Raw genomic sequence first — 17,750 nt, 5'->3', positions numbered from 1 at the left:
GTAACTTGTGTCACTGTAAACTTCCCTTTTAGAACTGCTTTTGCTGTGTCCCATGGAGTTGGATTGTTGTGCTTTCATTTTCATTTGTTTCTAGGTATTTTTTAATCTCCTGTTTGATTTCTTCAGTGATCAAAATCTCACAGCATTTGTAGTCTCACAGCATTGTGTTTGGAAAAGATACTTGATATGACTTCAATTTTCTTAAATTTACTGGGGGTTGTTTTGAGGTCTCGCATGTGATCTATCCTGGAGAAAGTTCCATGTGCAGTTGAAAAGGAAGTGTATTCTGTCGCTTTGGGATGGAATGTGCTATACATATCCATCTAGTCTAATGTGTCATTTAAGGCCAGTGTTTCCTAATTGATTTTCTGTCTGGATGATGTGTCCATTGTTATAAGTGGGGTTTTAAAGTTCCCTACTTTTATTGTGTTACTGTCAATTTCTCCCTTTATGTCAGTTAATATTTGCTTTATGTATTTAGGTGCTCCTATGTTGGGTGCATAAATACTTACAATTGTTATATCTTCTTGGATTGATCCCTTGATCATTATGTAGTGTCCTCCTTTGTCTCTTTTAACAGTCCTTATTTTAAAGTCTAATTTATTTGGGAGTTCCCGGGTGGTCCAGTGGTTAGGACTTGGTGCTTTCACTGCTGTGACCTGGGTTCAATCCCTGGCTGGGGAACTAATATACCACAAGCCGCATGGCCAAAGGAAAAAAAAAGCCTCTTTTAAAAATCACTTAAAAGTTCAAATACACTGGTATGTGGAGCATGAAACACTTATTGGGATATACTGAAAGATGCAAAAAACTAAAAATAGAACTACCATGTGACCCAGCGATTCTATTCCTGGGTGTATATACAAAAAAAAAACCACCCAAAAACACTATTTCAAAAAGTTAAATGCACCCTAGTGTTCATAGCAGCACTATTTACAATTGCCAAGATTGTAACCTAAGTGTCCATCAACAGATGGTTAAAGAAGATGTGGTATATATGTACAACACAATACTATTCAACCATGAAAAAATGTGATTTGCAGCAACATGGATGGACTTGGAGGGCATTATGCTAGGTGAAATAAGTCACAGAGAAAGGAAAATACTGTATGATATCACTTATGTGGAATCTAAAAAATACAACAGATGAGTGAATACAACAAAGAAGAAACAAACTCACAGATACAGAGAACAAACTAGTGGTGACCAGTGTTGAGGTGGGAGGTACAAACTATTGGGTGTAAGATAGGCTCAGAGATGTATTGTACAACCCGGGGGAATAGCCAATATTTTATAATAACTGTAAATGGACAGTAACCTTTAAAAATTGTATAAAAAATTTAAAATTTTTAAATAAATAAGTTAAAAGCTTCAATATCCTCAAAGAATATTTGAAAAGAGGGATATGCTTTTCTCTAATTTTTACCTTAATCAGTGCACTTTAAAGATGTGAGAAAGTATAAATATGTAAGGGGGATGGGTGGGAGAGAACAGACTCTGGCACCACAATTTATAACACGCACACATTGACACACAGTAAACAAAAAATTCTGATCTGTTGATTCAGTTATAATGTGCTTTATTAACGTAGATCACGACTTCCTTTGTGAATCATCAAATATGCATTCATGGCATCATTTTCAAAGGCTTCTGTCCATTCTCAACACAAAATGTTAATCCACCCTCCGTTGCTGCCTTTGGTTTATTTTCAAACAAATCTGTGATGCAAACAACTTCATGCTCTGGATCTTTGGGGGTAGGGAGTCTCAGCTCACCTGAGGACAGGTGGTCATGCCCTGCTCTCAGGTAGTCCTGTGGGTCAGGTGGGCCCTGAGAGGAGAGGGGGCTAAAGGACCTGAGGACTAAAGGTACCTTTGGGTGGATTTCTACGGGCCACCCCTCACACAACCCTAAACCCACCATGTGATTTCCACCAACCCAGCAGCCTCTCCCGTAGGCAACAGCAAGGCCACATCTATTCCAGGAGGGGCTCAGCCCCTAGGAATCAGGCCCAGGGAACCTGCACTTCTGGAAGTTCTTAACCCAAACTTTCACGCTACTCAGTGGTCTCAGGTGCGCTCTACCTGATAGCTCTAGCTCAGTGCTACTGGATACGGGTCTGAGGAGTAACATCTGCACCAACAACAAACTTGTTAAAGATGCCATTTCATAAGCCTCACAGGAGAATCATAATCTAGAGTGGGGCCCTGATTCCCCCCAAATTTGTAAGCACTTTAAATCTTTGGAAAAAATGTTTGCTACGTGGCTCCCATGCAGTTTCCCACTAGTATTACATGATGAGTATTTAGCAATAACATCACCTGTGCCCTCCCCACAGAGTCTATCAATCTGCGTGGGAGCATCTGCATTGTTTTAACTCCAGGTGATTCTAAGGTTAGGCCCTGTTTAAGCGCGAGGGCTGCTGGGTTCATTGGTGGGCGTTTCTTCCAGTCTTTCGGCCTTTTGCCTTTGAGGAGGCATCAGTGTCTCTTCTACATGGGATTGGAAGGGGTAGGGCCGTGTAGCCCACTTACGCTCTGCTGTAGCAGAGTTTTGGGGCCTGTGTGTAGGGGAGAGCACACGTAGACAGGAAAGAGAAACCGCACAGTTTGGTCTCCATGAAGGAGCTCATTGTTCCTGAATCTCTCTTTTTCAAAAGGTTGGCATATCAGCGTTTCAAGGTCCTTTTGCCTGTGGGCATGGTGGGAACAGGTGAAGGAGCTGTGCTGACGCCACAGAAGGTATATTCTCAAGATGCTGACCTGATTCCTCAACATAATACCGATGAGAAAACAACCCAGAGCAGGAGGAAGAAGAGGAGAAGATGGCAGCTCAGGTAAACGTCCTGTCCTGGGTCAGAGGCCGTGTCTGCTTTTTCTCCTGAAATGTCATGGATTGAGAACCTGCAAACGTTTCATTTTCTACTTCTGATGTTCCTGCCTAGCAAGGTTGTTTTCAGCTACTTGTTTTTTCCTTCTTATGATAGTCAGCTCTTTACAATACTTCTCCCCTGTGTTCCAGAGCCTTTTCCCCATTGTCTGCATCCAGGCCCCCTACAGAGCATGGAGAATTCTCACCATGAATTAACGACCTTCAACTATTGAAATTATTCCTTTCTCACCATGAATTAACGACCTTCAACTGTTCAAATTATTCCTTTTATGAAAGATCAACATGGGAAGGCATTAATATCCCAAACTCCCTCTGGGATAATTTCAGATGTTGAGATATTAGTAAAGAAGGGGAAAGTGGAATGATTAATGTACGTCTGAATGCAACATCAACTTAGCACCACAGGATTAACGCACTTTTTTTTTTTTTTCGGTACGCGGGCCTCTCACTGTTGTGGCCTCTCCCGTTGCGGAGCACAGGCTCCAGATGCGCAGGCTCAGCGGCCATGGCTCACGGGCCCAGCCGCTCCGCGGCATGTGGGATCTTCCCGGACCGAGGCACGAACCCGTGTCCCCTGCATCGGCAGGCGGACTCTCAACCACTGCGCCACCAGGGAAGCCCTTAACACACTTTTAAGTGGGATGGCATTAGTGGTCCAGATAACTCAAAGTCGTAGGGAAAAAAAAAGTAGGAGAGATTTGCTCTCAAATCTCAATATACAGGCTTCCCTGGTGGCGCAGTGGTTGAGAGTCCGCCTGCCGATGCAGGGGACACGGGTTCGTGCCCCGGTCCGGGAAGATCCCACATTCCGCGGAGCGGCTGGGCCCGTGAGCCATGGCCGCTGAGCCTGCGCGTCCAGAGCCTGTGCTCCGCAACGGGAGAGGCCACAACAGTGAGAGGCCCGCGTACCGAAAAAAAATAAATAATAAAATCTCAATATACAGTATTGATAAGAAAGACTATTTAATTACACTATTAGAGTCAGAGAACATGGGAGGTATATGTGGACTGAAATTTGCATAAAACTGACATTTTTTCATGATAGTTTCAGATTATGGTTTTCTTATGTATTTTCGCCCAGAATACCACACAGTAAGGATAATGTGTCTTGTGTGCTTCAGTCACCTGGTAATGATTTGTCCCATTACACCTGACGTTCATTGGTTCAGGTGCTTTCTGCAAGATCCCTCTGCTATGAAGTTTCTATACTTCTTTTATCTTTAGTAAGGGTTTGGTGTGATTCACTGAGAAATGTGCATAAACCGTCATGGTAAATGTGGAAACTCCAATTTTTTCTTAGTTCTCCTTTGCTTGTAGTTTGCTTTGGAAAATGAACATTGTCCCCTTTGTTTATTAAAGATATTGGCTTTTTAAGTGGAGGTTGTAATCAGTCAAGGCTTGTTCTTGTAAGTTTCCATTATACTCTGTGCTCATGTAACAGACATACTCTTTTTTATCACTTCTCTGTATTTTCCAAAATGTTTACCAGAATCATATATTAACGTATGCTCAATTGTGTTAAATTTCTGAAATATAGCTCATCTCAAATGATATTTTCCAAGGCATCAAAGACTCAGAACCAATAGCTCTAACTTATTTTATATCATTGTGTGTATGTCTCCCCTAGTGTATTTGTAAAATACAAAGTGCATCATCCACAAATAGATTTATAAGATTTACCCAATTAAAAATAATTATTTCTTCTTTAAAAGTTTGATAGAGAACAAGTTTGATAGAATTCACCAGTGAAGCCATCTAGTCCTGGTAGTTTTTTGCTGGGAGGTTTTTGAGAACTGATTCAGTCTCCTTGGTCTCTTCAGATTGTTTTATTTCTTCATGATTCAGTCCTTTTATTTTTTAATTTTTTCTTTGGCCTGTTGATTTTTTAGGATTGTGTTATTTTTATTTATTTATTTATTTATTGGCTGCATTGGGTCTTCATTGCTGCGTGCAGGCTTTCTCTAGTTGTGGCGAGCAGGGGCTACTCTTCCTTGCAGTGCGCAGGCTTCTCATTGCGGTGGCTTCTCTTGTTGCAGAGCACAGGCTCTAGACATATGGGCTTCAGTAGTTGTGGCCTGCGGGCTCAGTAGTTGTGGTGTGTGGGCTTCAGTAGTTTTTGCACACGGGCTCAGTCGTTGTGGCTCGCGGGCTCTAGAGCGCAGGCACGCTAGTTGTGGTGCATGGGCTTAGTTGCTCCGCGGCACTTGGGATCTTCCCAGACCAGGGATTGAACCCGTGTCCCCTGCATGAGCAGGCAGATTCTTAACCACTGCACCACCAGGGTAGTCCCTGGATCGTGTTGTTTAATTTCCACATATTTGTAAACTTTCCAGACTCTGTCCTGTTGTTCATTTCTGCTTTCTTACCATTGAGGTTAAAAGAATACTTAGTATGTAAGTCAAGCAAGTCAGAAAGAGGAAGACAAATACTATATGATATCATTTATATGCGGAATCTAAAGTATGACACAAATGATCCTACCTATGAAACAGAAACAGAATCACGGACATAGAGGACTGACCAGTGGTTGCCGAGGGGGAGGGGTTGGGGGAGGGATGGAGTGGGAGGTTGGGTTTAGCAGATGTAAGCTTTTATATATAGAATGGATAAACAATAAGATTGAACTGTATAGCACGGAGAACTATATTCAGTATCCTATGATGAACCATGATGGAAAAGAATATTAAAAAGAATGTGTGTGTGTGTATAAATGTATATATATATATATATATATATATATATATATGTATGTATGTGTGTATGTGTGTGTGTGTATATATATATATATAAAACTGAATCACTAAAAAAAATAGTGATATTGGTCTTCTTAAATTTGCTAAGACTTGTTTAGTGACACATCACATGATCTGTCCTGGAGAATGTTCAATGTGAAGTTGAGAAGAATAGGTTTAAAGTGTATTTTGTATGGTATAACTAGCTACCACTGCTTTCTTTTGGTTTCCACTTGTATGGAATATCTTGTTCAAAAGCTTCACTTTGAGCTTAATTTGTGTTTTTAACACTGAAATGAATCGCTGATGGGCAGCATATAGTTTGATCTTATATTTTTTTCCTAATTTTTATTGGAGTATTGTTGATTTCAAATGTTGTGTTAGCTTCAGATGAAGAGCAAAGTGAATCAGTTATACATGTATCAACTTTTTTTTAAGATTCTTTTCCTACATAAGCTGATCTTGTATTTTTATCTGTCTAGCCACTGTATGACTTTTGACTAGAGAATTTAATATATTTATGTTTACAGTAATTATTGATAGGTAAGGACTTACCAATGCCGTCTTATTGTTTCCTGGATGTTTTGTTGTTTCTTGTTCCCTTTTTCCTCTTTTGTTGCCTCTCTTTGTGAATTAGTGATATTCTATAGTGGTATGTTATGATTTCCTTCTCTTTATATTTTCTGAATCTAATATAGGTTTTTGCTTTGTGGTTCCATGAGGCTCACAGAAAGCATCTTATAGATATAACAGTCTATTTTGTGTTGATAAGAATTTAACTTCCATCACATACAAAAAAATTACTCTTTTACTCCCCTCCATGAATTTTTGTATATGGTATTACAATTTACCTCTTTGTATATTGTTTATACATTAAAATTATTATAGCTGCCGTTATTTTAATAATCTCATCCTTTACCCTTTATACTAAAGTTAACTGGTTAACACACCACCATATCACACTACTGAAGTATTCTTACCTTAACTATATACTTATAAGTCTACTGTGTATTCTCATGTTTTCATGGTACTATTTAGTTTCCTTTTATTTTAGCTTGAGGAACTCTTGGAATTTGTTCTAAGACAAATCTAGTGATGATGAACTCCCTCAGCTTTTGTATTTTGAAAAGACTATTTAATCTCTTCTTTTAAGAAGGATAATTACAGTGGATAGGATATGCCTGGTTGGCAGGTTTTTTTTGTTTGTTTAGGGTTTTGTTTTTTGGGGTTTTTTTGAGCAATTTGAATATATCATCCCATTCTCTCCTGGCCTGTGAGGTTTCTGCTGAGAAATCAACTTTTAATCTTATGAGGATTCTCTTGTAACTTATAACCTTATCTCCTCTTGATGCTTTTAAGATTCTTTGTTTTTGATAGTTGACAGTTTTATTATAATGTGTTGGAGAAGAATTTTTTTTTGAGTTAAGTTTGTCTGGTGCCCTATGGGTTTCATGAACTTGGATATCTAAATCTCTCCCAAAACTTGGAAGGTTCTCGGCCACTATTTATTTAAATAAGCCTTCTGTCTGTATCTTTTCCTTCGAAGACTCCATAATTCACGGAATGTTTCTTTTGATGGTATCTATACATCACATAGTCATTCTTCACTCTTTTTATCTTTGTTCTCCTCTGAATGGATATTTTCAACTTACTGTCTTCTAACTCACAGAAAATTTTTTCTGCTTGATCTGTTTTGATATTGATGATGCTTATTGCATTTCTTTTTTTCCTTGTAATATATTTAACATATAATATTATTTGAATTTAAGGTGTACAGCATGGTGATTTTATACATTTACATATTATAGTATGATTGCCATTGTAGCGGGAGTTATCACCTCTATCATGTCACATAATCATTATTTCTTTATTGTGGTTGGAAAAATTAAGATCTAGTCTCTAAGCAAGTTTGACTATAATACAACACCATTGTCTGTATTCACTATAATGTGCATCAGATCTTTAGGAACTGTTTACTATTAGTTAAAAGTCTGTACCCTTAAACAACATCTCTCCTGTTCCCCACACCACAGCCCCCCGTAACCAACATTCTGTGAGTTTTGGCATTTTTTGTTTGGATTTTACGTATAAATGATATCACATAGTATTTGTCTTGCTCTTTTTGACTTATCTCAGCATAATTTACCCAAGGTACATCAGTGTTGAAAATGGTAGAATTTCCTTCTTTCTAATGGCTGAATAATATTCATTGTGTGTACGTATATATAGATATAGATATCACATCTTTCTTATCCATTCATCTGTTGGTAGGAACTTAGGTTGCGTCCATATCTTGGCTATTGTGGATAATGCTGCTGTAAATATGGGGGTACATATATCTTTTCAAGTTAGCGCCTTTATTTTCTTTGGATAAATACCCCAAAGTGGAATTGCTGAATCATATAATAGATCTATTTTTACTTTTTTGAGAAACCTTCATATTGTTTTCCACAGTAGCTGCAAAAATTATATCCCCACTAACAGTTCACATGTTCCCTTTTGTCCACATCCTCAGCAACGCTTATCTCTTGTCTTTTTGATGATAGCCATTCTAACAGTTGTGAGATGATACTTATTGTGGTTTTGATTTGCATTGTACTGATGATTAGTCATGTTGAGCACATTTTCAACTGCCTATTGGCCATCTGTATGTCTTTTATGGAAAAAAAAGTCTATTTCCTTTGTCCATACATACATCGGATTGTTTGGTTTCTTGTGGCATTTTATGAGTTGGGTTTTTTTTTGGATTTATTTATTTTTGGCTGCACTGGGTCTTCGTTGCTGCGTGCGGGCTTTCTCTAGTTACAGCGAGCAGGGGATTACTCTTCGTTGCGGTGCGTGGGCTTCTCATTGTGGTGTCTTCTCTTGTTGCGGAGCACGGACTCTGGGCATGTGGGCTTCAGTAGTTGCAGCACGCAGACTCAGTAGCTGTGGCTCACGGGCTCTAGAGCACAGGCTCAGTAGTTGTGGTGCAAAGGCTTAGTTGCTCTGCGGCATGTGGGATCTTCCTGGACCAGGGCTCGAACCTGTGTCCCCTGCATTGGCAGGCAGATTCTTAACCACTGTGCCACCAGGGAAGCCCTATGTGTTTTTTTTTTAAATGTATTTTGATTGTATGTCCCTTACTGAATATATGGTTTGCATTTTTTCCCATTAGGTAGGTTGACTTTTCATTTTGTTCATTGTTTATTTTGTTGTACAGAAGCTTCTAAGTTTGATTTATTCTCAGTTGTTGACTTTTTGCTTTTGTTTTTTGTGCTTTTAGTGTCATATCCAAAAAAATAATCATCAAAACCAATGTGGAGGGTTTCCCTGGTGGTGCAGTTGTTAAGAATCCATGGTTGTTCGTGGCTACCTTGTCAAAAATTAGTTAGCCTTGGGCTTCCCTGGTGGCGCAGTGGTTGAGAGTCCGCCTGCCGATGCAGGGGACACGGGTTCGTGCCCCGGTCCAGGAAGATCCCGCATGCCATGGAGCGGCTGGGCCCGTGCACCATGGCCGCTGAGCCTGCGCATCCGGAGCCTGTGCTCCGCAATGGGGGAGGCCACAACGGTGAGAGGCCCGCATACCGCAAAAAAAAAAAAAAAAAAAAAAATTAGCCTTATATATAGGGTTTTAATTCTGGGCTCTCTATTCTGTCCCATTGGTCGGGGTGTGTATTTTGATGCCAGCACCATACTGTTTTAATTAATATAGATTGTAGTAGAGTTTGAATTAGGAGCTGTGATGTCTCTGATTTTGTTCTCCTTTCTCAGGATTGTTTTGGCTATTCAGTTCTTTTCTGGTTCCATAGAAAGTTTAGAATTGATTTTTCTATTTCTGTGGAGAATGCTATTGGATTTTTGAGAGAGATTTCTTTGAATCTATAGATGGTGGGCATTGAGTTTAGGACTTTTTAATCTTAGAAATTTCTCCAATCTATGAACATAGAATATCTTCCCATTTGTTAGTGTCTTCAGTTTATTTTATTAATGTCTTATAGTGTTCAATGTAGAGACTTTTCACCAACTTCGTTAAATTTAATTTATTCTTAAGTATCTTATTATTTTTGATGCTGTTGTAAATTAGATTATTTTTTCAGATGTTTTACTACTTGTATATAGAAATATAACTGATGATGTATGTTGATTTTACATACTGCAATTTTACCTATTTTGTTGATTAGTTACAGCTTTTTGGGATTTCTTGGGATTTTTATATACAAAATCATACCATCTTCAAATAATAACAATTTTACTTCTTTCTTCCGGATTTGGATGCCTTTTTTTTTTTTTTTTTTTTGCGGCACGCAGGCCTCCCACCGCTGTGGCCTCTCCCGTCGCGGAGCACAGGCTCCGGACGCGCAGGCTCAGCAGCCATGGATCACGGGCCCAGCCGCTCCGCAGCATGTGGGATCCTCCCCGCGGCCATGGATCACGGGTCTAGCCGCTCCACGGCATGCGGGATCCTCTCGGACTGGGGCACGAACCCGTGTCCCCTGCATCGGCAGGCGGACTCTCAACCACTGCGCCACCAGGGAAGCCCTGGATGCCTTTCTTTGTCTTGCCTAATCGCTCCAGCTAATACTTCCAGTACTACATTGAATAGGAGTGATGAAATGATAGCTTTTGCCTTTTTACCATCAAGTATGATGTTAGCTGGGTTTGTTACATATAGCCTTAACTATGTGGAGGTATGTTCCACCTATACTCAATCTGTTCAGAATTTTTAATCATAAAAGAATTGCACTTTATCCAGTGCTTTTTTTTGCATCTATTGAAATTATCGTGTGGTTTTTATTTTGACTCTATTAATCTGGTGTATCCCACATATTTGTATGTTGAACCATTCTTACAATCCCAGTGATAAATCCCACTTGGTCCCAGTGTATAATACCTGTATTGTTGAATTTGATTTGCTAATATTTTGTTCAGCATTTTTGCATCTATATTAATCAGTTTTATTGGCCTCTAGTTTTCTTTTCTTGTAGAGTCTTTATCTGGCATTGGTGTCAGGGAAATGCTGGCCTTGTAGAACTAGTTTGGAAGTACTCCTTTCTTCAATTTTTTGGAAGAGTTTGAGAATTATTGGTGTTAATTCTTCTTCATAGGTTTGGTAGAATTCACCAATAAAGTCACCTCGTCCTTGAGTTTTCTGTGTTGGGAGTTTTTTGATTACTGATTCAGTCCCTTGTTATTGGTCTGTTCAGATTTTCTATTTCTTCCTGATTTGGTCTTTGTAGGAAGTGAGTTTCTAGAAATTATCAGTTTCTTCTTGAGTATCTAATTTGTTGGCATATAATTGTTCACAGTGGTCTCTTATGATCCTATGTATTTCTGTAGTATCAGTTGTAGTGTCTCCTCTTTCATTTCTAATTTTGAGTCTTCTATTTTCCTAGTCTAGCTAAAAGTTTGTGAATTTTTTGAAAATCCAGCTTTTAGTTTGTAGCTCTTTTCTATTGATTTTCTTGTATATGTTTTATTTATTTCCACTCTAGTCTTTATTATATCCTTCCCTCTGCCAACTTTGGAATAAATTTCTTTTTATTTCTAGTTCCTTGAGGTGTAGAGTTAGATTGTTTGAGAGCTTTCTAATTTTTTGTGCTGTGCACTTATCGCTGTAAACTTTCCTTTCTGAACTGCTTTTGCAGCATCCCATAGGTTTTGGTATGTTGTGTTTCCATTTTCATTTGTTTTGAGATGCAAGGACTTATTATTCCCATCTTATTAATTGCTTCCTGATTGTTTTGTATTTCCATTGTTTCTTTTTCCCCTCTGTCTGTCTACATTTTTAAATTGGTGGTATACCATGTTGGTATGCTCTGTTTCCTTTCTTAATGTTTGTGATTCTTCTAAAGAATTTTGCTTTGTGGTTACCATGAAGCATACATAAACATCTCATCTTTAAAACAGTCCATTTTATGCTGATAGAAACTTATCTTTGTGTGCCTATAAATGTTCCATTCTTTTTTTTAATTTTTTTAATTTTATATATTTTTTTTATACAGCAGGTTCTTATTCTCATCCATTTTATACACATCAGTGTACACATGTCAATCCCAATCTCCCAATTCATCACACCACCTCCCCCCACCCCCCGCTGCTTTCCCCCCTTTGTGTCCATACGTTTGTTCTCTACATCTCTGTCTCAATTTCTGCCCTGCAAACCGGTTCATCTGTACCATTTTTCTAGGTTCCACATATATGTGTTAATATATAATATTTGTTTTTCTCTTTCTGACTTCACTCCATATGACAGTCTCTAGATCCATCCACATCTCTACAAATGACCCAATTTCATTCCTTTTTATGGCTGAGTAATATTCCATTGTATACATGTGCCACATCTTTTTTATCTATTTGTCTGTTGATGGGCATTTAGGTTGCTTCCATGACCTGGCTATTGTAAATAGTGCTGCAATGAACATTGGGGTGCATGTGTCGTTTTGAATTATGGTTTTCTCTGGGTATATGCCCAGTAGTGGGACTGATGGGTCATATGGTAATTCTATTTTTAGTACTTTAAGGAACCTCCATACTGTTCCCCATAGTGTGGTATCAATTTACATTCCCACCAACAGTGCAAGAGGCTTCCGTTTTCTCCACACCCTCTCCAGCATTTGTTGTTTGTAGATTTTCTGATGATGCCCATTCTAACTGGTGTGAGGTGATACCTCATTGTAGTTTTGATTTGCATTTCTCTAATAATTAGTGATGTTGAGCAGCTTTTCATGTGCTTCTTGGCCATCTGTATGTCTTCTTTGGAGAAATGTCTATTTAGGTCTTCTGCCCATTTTTGGATTGGGTTGTTTTTTTAATATTGAGCTGCATGAGCTGTTTATATATTTTGCAGATTAATCCTTTGTTGATTCGTTTGCAAATATTTTCTCCCATTTTGAGGGTTGTCTTTTTGACTTGTTTATAGTTTCCTTTGCTTTGCAAAAACTTTTAAGTTTCATTAGGTCCCATTTGTTTATTTTTGTTTTTATTTCCATTACTCTAGGAGCTGGATCAAAAAAGATCTTGCTGTGATTTATGTGAAAGAGTGTTCTTCCTATGTTTTCCTCTAAGAGTTTTATAGTGTCTGGTCTTACACTTAGGGCTCTAATACATTTTGAGTTTATTTTTTGTGTATAGTGTTAGGGAGTGCTCTAATTTCATTCCTTTACATGTAGCTGTCCAGTTTTCCCAGCACCACTTATTGAACAGACTGTCTTTTCTCCATTGTATATCCTTGCATCCTTTGTCATAGATTAGTTGACCATAGATGTGTGAGTTTATCTCTGGGCTTTCTATCTTGTTGCATTGATCTATATTTCTGTTTTTGTGCCAGTACCATATTGTCTTGATTACTGTAGCTTTTTAGTATAATCTGAAGTCAGGGAGTCTGATTCTTCCAGCTCCATTTCTTTCCCTCAAGACTGCTTTGGCTATTTGGGGTCTTTTGTGTCTCCATACAAATTTTAAGATTTTTTGTTCTAGTTCTGTAAAAAATGCCATTGGTAATTTTAATTTTTTTTTTTTGAGGTACACGGGCATCTCACTGTTGTGACCTCTTCCGTTGCGGAGCACAGGCTCCGGATGCACAGGCTCAGCGGCCATGGCTCACGGGCCTAGCCGCTCTGCATCTCCGGATGCACAGGCTCAGCGGCCATGGCTCACGGGCCTAGCCGCTCTGCAGAATGTGGGATCTTCCCAGACCGGGACACGAACCCGTGTCCCCTGCATCGGCAGGCGGACTCTCAACCACTGCGCCACCAGGGAAGCCCTAGGCCATTGGTAATGATAGGGGTTGCATTGAATCTGTAGATTGCTTTGGGTAGTATAGTCATTTTCACAATATTAATTCTTCCAATGCAAGAGCATGGTACATCTCTCCATATATTGGTATAATCTTTAATTTCTTTCATCAGTGTCTTACAGTTTACTGCATACAGGTCTTTTGTCTCCCTAGGTAGGTTTATTCCTAGATATTTTATTATTTTCGTTGCAGTGGTAAATGGGAGTGTTTCCTTAATCTCTCTTGCAGATTTTTCATCATTAGTGTATAGGAATGCAAGAGATTTCTGTGCATTAATTTTGTATCCTGCATCTGTATTTTTTTATTTTTTTTCCATCTTCATTGGAGTATAATTGCTTTACAATGGTGTGTTAGTTTCTGCTTTATAACAAAGTGAATCAGTTATACATATACATATGTTCCCATATCTCTTCCCTCTTGCGTCTCCCTCCCTCCCACCCTCCCTATCCCACCCCTCTAGGTGGTCAAAAAGCACCGAGCTGATCTCCCTGTGATATGCGGCTGCTTCCCACTAGCTATTTTACGTTTGGTAGTGTATACATGTCCATGCCATTCTCACCCCGTCATAGCTCAACCCTCTCCCTCCCCATATCCCCAAGTCCATTCTCTAGTAGGTCTGTGTCTTTATTCCCGTCTTACCCCTAGGTTCTTCATGACAGTTTTTCCCTTAGATTCCATATATATGTATTAGCATGCGGTATTTGTTTTTCTCTTTCTGACTTACTTCACTCTGTATGACAGACTCTAGGTCCATCCACCTCGCTATAAATAACTCAATTTTGTTTCTTTTTATGGCTGAGTAATATTCCATTGTATATATGTACCACATCTTCTTTATCCATTCATCCGATGATGGACACTTAGGTTGTTTCCATCTCCTGGCTATTGTAAATAGAGCTGCAATGAACATTTTGGTACATTACTTTTTGAATTATGGTTTTCTCAGGGTATATGCCTAGTAGTGGGATTGCTGGGTCATACGGTAGTTCTGTTTGTGGTTTTTTAAGGAACCTCCATACTGTTCTCCATAGTGGCAATTCACATTCCCACCAGCAGTGCAAGAGTGTTCCCTTTTCTCCACACCCTATACAGCATTTATTGTTTCTAGATTTTTTGATGATGGCCATTCTGACTGGTGTGAGATGATATCTCATTGTAGTTTTGATTTGCATTTCTCTAATGATTAATGATGTTGAGCATTCTTTCATGTGTTTGTTGGCAGTCTGTATATCTTCTTTGGAGAAATGTCTATTTAGGTCTTCTGCCCATTTTTGGATTGGGTTGTTTGTTTTTTTGTTATTGAGTTGCACGAGCTGCTTGTAAATTTTGGAGATTAATCCTTTGTCAGTTGCTTCATTTGCAAATATTTTCTCCCATTCTGAGGGTTGTCTTTTGGTCTTGTTTATGGTTTCCTTTGCTGTGCAAAAGTTTTGAAGTTTCATTAGGTCCCATTTGTTTATTTTTGTTTTTATTTCCATTTCTCTAGGGGGTGGGTCAAAAAGGATCTTGCTGTGATTTATGTCATAGAGTGTTCTGCCTATGTTTTCCTCTAAGAGTTTGACAGTTTCTAGCCTTACATTTAGGTCCTTAATCCATTTTGAGCTTATTTTTGTGTATGGTGTTAGGGAGTGATCTAATCTCATACTTTTACATGTACCTGTCCAGTTTTCTCAGACCCACTTATTGAAGAGGCTGTTCTTTCTCCACTGTACATTCCTGCCTCCTTTATCAAAGATAAGGTGACCATATGTGCGTGGGTTTATCTCTGGGCTTTCTATCCTGTTCCATTGATCTATCTTTCTGTTTTTGTGCCAGTACCAGACTGTCTTGATTACTGTAGCTTTGTAGTATAGTCTGAAGTCAGGAAGCCTGATTCCTCCAGCTCCGTTTTTCATTCTCAAGATTGCTTTAGCTATTCGGGGTCTTTTGTGTTTCCATACATATTGTGAAATTTTTTGTTCTAGTTCTATGAAAAATGCCAGTGGTAGTTTGATAGGTATTGCATTGAATCTGTAGATGGCTTTGGGTAGTAGAGTCATTTTCACAATGTTGATTCTTCCAATCCAAGAACATGGTATATCTCTCCATCTATTTGTATCACCTTTAATTTCTTTCATCAGTGTCTTACAATTTTCTGCATACAGGTCTTTTGTCTCCTTAGGTAGGTTTATTCCTAGATATTTTATTCTTTTTGTTGCAATGGTAAATGGGAGTGTTTTTTTGATTTCACTTTCAGATTTTTCATCATTAGTGTATAGGAATGCCAGAGATTTCTGTGCATTAATTTTGTATCCTGCTACTTTACCAAATTCATTGATTAGCTCTAGTAGTTTTCTGGCGGCATCTTTAGGATTCTCTATAGTATCATGTCGTCTGCAAACAGTGACAGTTTTACTTCTTCTTTTCCAATTTGGATTCCGTTTATTTCTTTTTCTTCTCTGAATGCTGTGGCTAGGACTTCCAAAACTGTGTTGAATAACAGTGGTGAGAGTGGACATCCTTGTCTTGTTCCTGATCTTAGAGGAAATGCTTTCAGTTTTTCACCATTGAGAAAGATGTTTGCTGTGGGTTTGTCATATATGGCCTTTATTATGTTGAGGTAGGTTCCCTCTATGTCCACTTTCTGGAGAGTTTTCTATAATAAATGGGTGTTGAATTTTGTTGAAAGCTTTTTCTGCATCTATTGAGATGATCATATGGTTTTTCTTCTTCAGTTTGTCAATATGGTGTATCACATTGATTGATTTGCATATATTGAAGAATCCTTGCATCCCTGGGATAAATCCCACTTGATCATGGTGTATGATCCTTTTAATGTGTGGTTAGATTCTGTTTGCTAGTATTTTTTTTTTGCCGTACGCAGGCCTCTCACTGCTGTGGCCTCTCCCGTTGTGGAGCACAGGCTCCGGACGCGCAGGTTCAGTGGCCATGGCTCACGGGCCCAGCTGCTCTGCGGCATGTGGGATCTTCCCGGACTGGGGCATGAACCCATGTCCCCTGCATTGGCAGGCAGACTCTCAACCACTGCACCACCAGGGAAGCCCCTGTTTGCTAGTATTTTGTTGAGGATTTTTACATTTATATTCATCAGTGATATTGGTCTAATTTTTTTTGTAGTATCTTTGTCTGCTTTTGGTATCAAGGTGATGGTGGCCTCATAGAATGAGTTTGGGAGTGTTCCTTCCTCTGCAATTTTTTGGAATAGTTTGAGAAGGATGGGTGTTAGCTGTTCTATAAATGTTTGATAGAATTCACCTGTGAAGCCATCTGGACCTGGACTTTTTTTTGTTGGAAGATTTTTAATCACAGTTTCAATTTCATTACTTGTGATTGGTCTGTTCATATTTTCTGTTTCTTCCTGATTCAGTCTTGGAAGGTTATACCTTTCTAAGAATTTGTCCATTTCTTCCATTTGTCCATTTTATTGGCATAGAGTTGCTTGTAGTAGTCTCTTAGGATGCTTTGTATTTCTGCGGTGTCTGTTGTAACTTCTCCTTTTTCATTTCTAATTTTATGGATTTGAGTCCCCTCCCTCTTTTTCTTGATGAGTCTGGCTAATGGTTTATCAATTTTGTTTATCTTCTCAAAGAACCAGCTTTTAGTTTTATTGATCTTTGCTGTTGTTTTCTTTGTTTCTATTTCATTTATTTCTGCTGTGATCTTTATGATTTCTTTCCATCTGCTAACTTTGGGTTTTGTTCGTTCTTCTTTCTCTAGTTCCTTAGGTGTAGGATTAGATTGTTTATTTGAGATTTTTCTTGTTTCTTGAGGGAGGCTTGTATAGCTATAAACTTCCCTCTTAGAACTGCTTTTGCCACATCCCATAGGTTTTGGATTGTCATGTTCTCATTGTCATTTGTCTCTAGGTATTTTTTGATTTCCTCTTTGATTTCTTCAGTGATCTCTTGGTTATTTAGTAACATATTGTTTAGCCTCCATGTGTTTGTGTATTTTTACACTTTTTTCCCTGTCATTGATTTCTAATCTCATACCGTTGTGGTCAGAAAAGATGCTTGATATGACTGCAATTTTCTTAAATTTACCGAGGCTTGATTTGTGACCCAAGATGTGATCTATCCTGGAGAATGTTCTGTGTGCACTTGAGAAGAAAGTGTAATGTGTTGTTTGGGGATGGAATGTCCTATAAATATCAATTAGATCTATCTGGTCTATTGTGTCATTTAACGTTTGTGTTTCCTGATTAATTTTCTGTTTGGATGATCTGTCCATTGGTGTAAGTTAGGTGTTAAAGTCCCCCACTATTATTGTGTTACTGTTGATTTCCTCTTTTCTAGCTGTTAGCAGTTGCCTTATGTATTCAGGTGCTCCTATGTTGGGTGCATATATAT

General features: G+C 38.7%; 1 long non-coding RNA gene across 2 annotated transcripts in view; it reads left to right on the top strand.

Annotated features, from left to right (window-relative positions):
• LOC307192316 overlaps positions 1 to 17,750 on the top strand; it is a 66,240-nt gene that overhangs the window by 14,083 nt on the left and 34,407 nt on the right. Inside the window, exon 3 of one of the 2 annotated variants that reach the window (XR_013830040.1) lies at positions 2,660 to 2,836. This is a non-coding gene — a long non-coding RNA (uncharacterized lncRNA). Of the gene's footprint in view, positions 1 to 2,659; positions 3,303 to 17,750 lie in introns of those variants that run through there. The other variant, XR_013830041.1, reaches the window with a different exon arrangement.

Source organism: Stenella coeruleoalba (genome assembly GCF_951394435.1).
Source record: "Stenella coeruleoalba genome assembly, chromosome: 10".
Taxonomy (NCBI): Eukaryota; Metazoa; Chordata; class Mammalia; order Artiodactyla; family Delphinidae; genus Stenella; species Stenella coeruleoalba.
The sequence above is the reverse complement of the archived record's forward strand: the minus strand, read 5'-3'. Positions and strand labels throughout refer to the sequence as shown.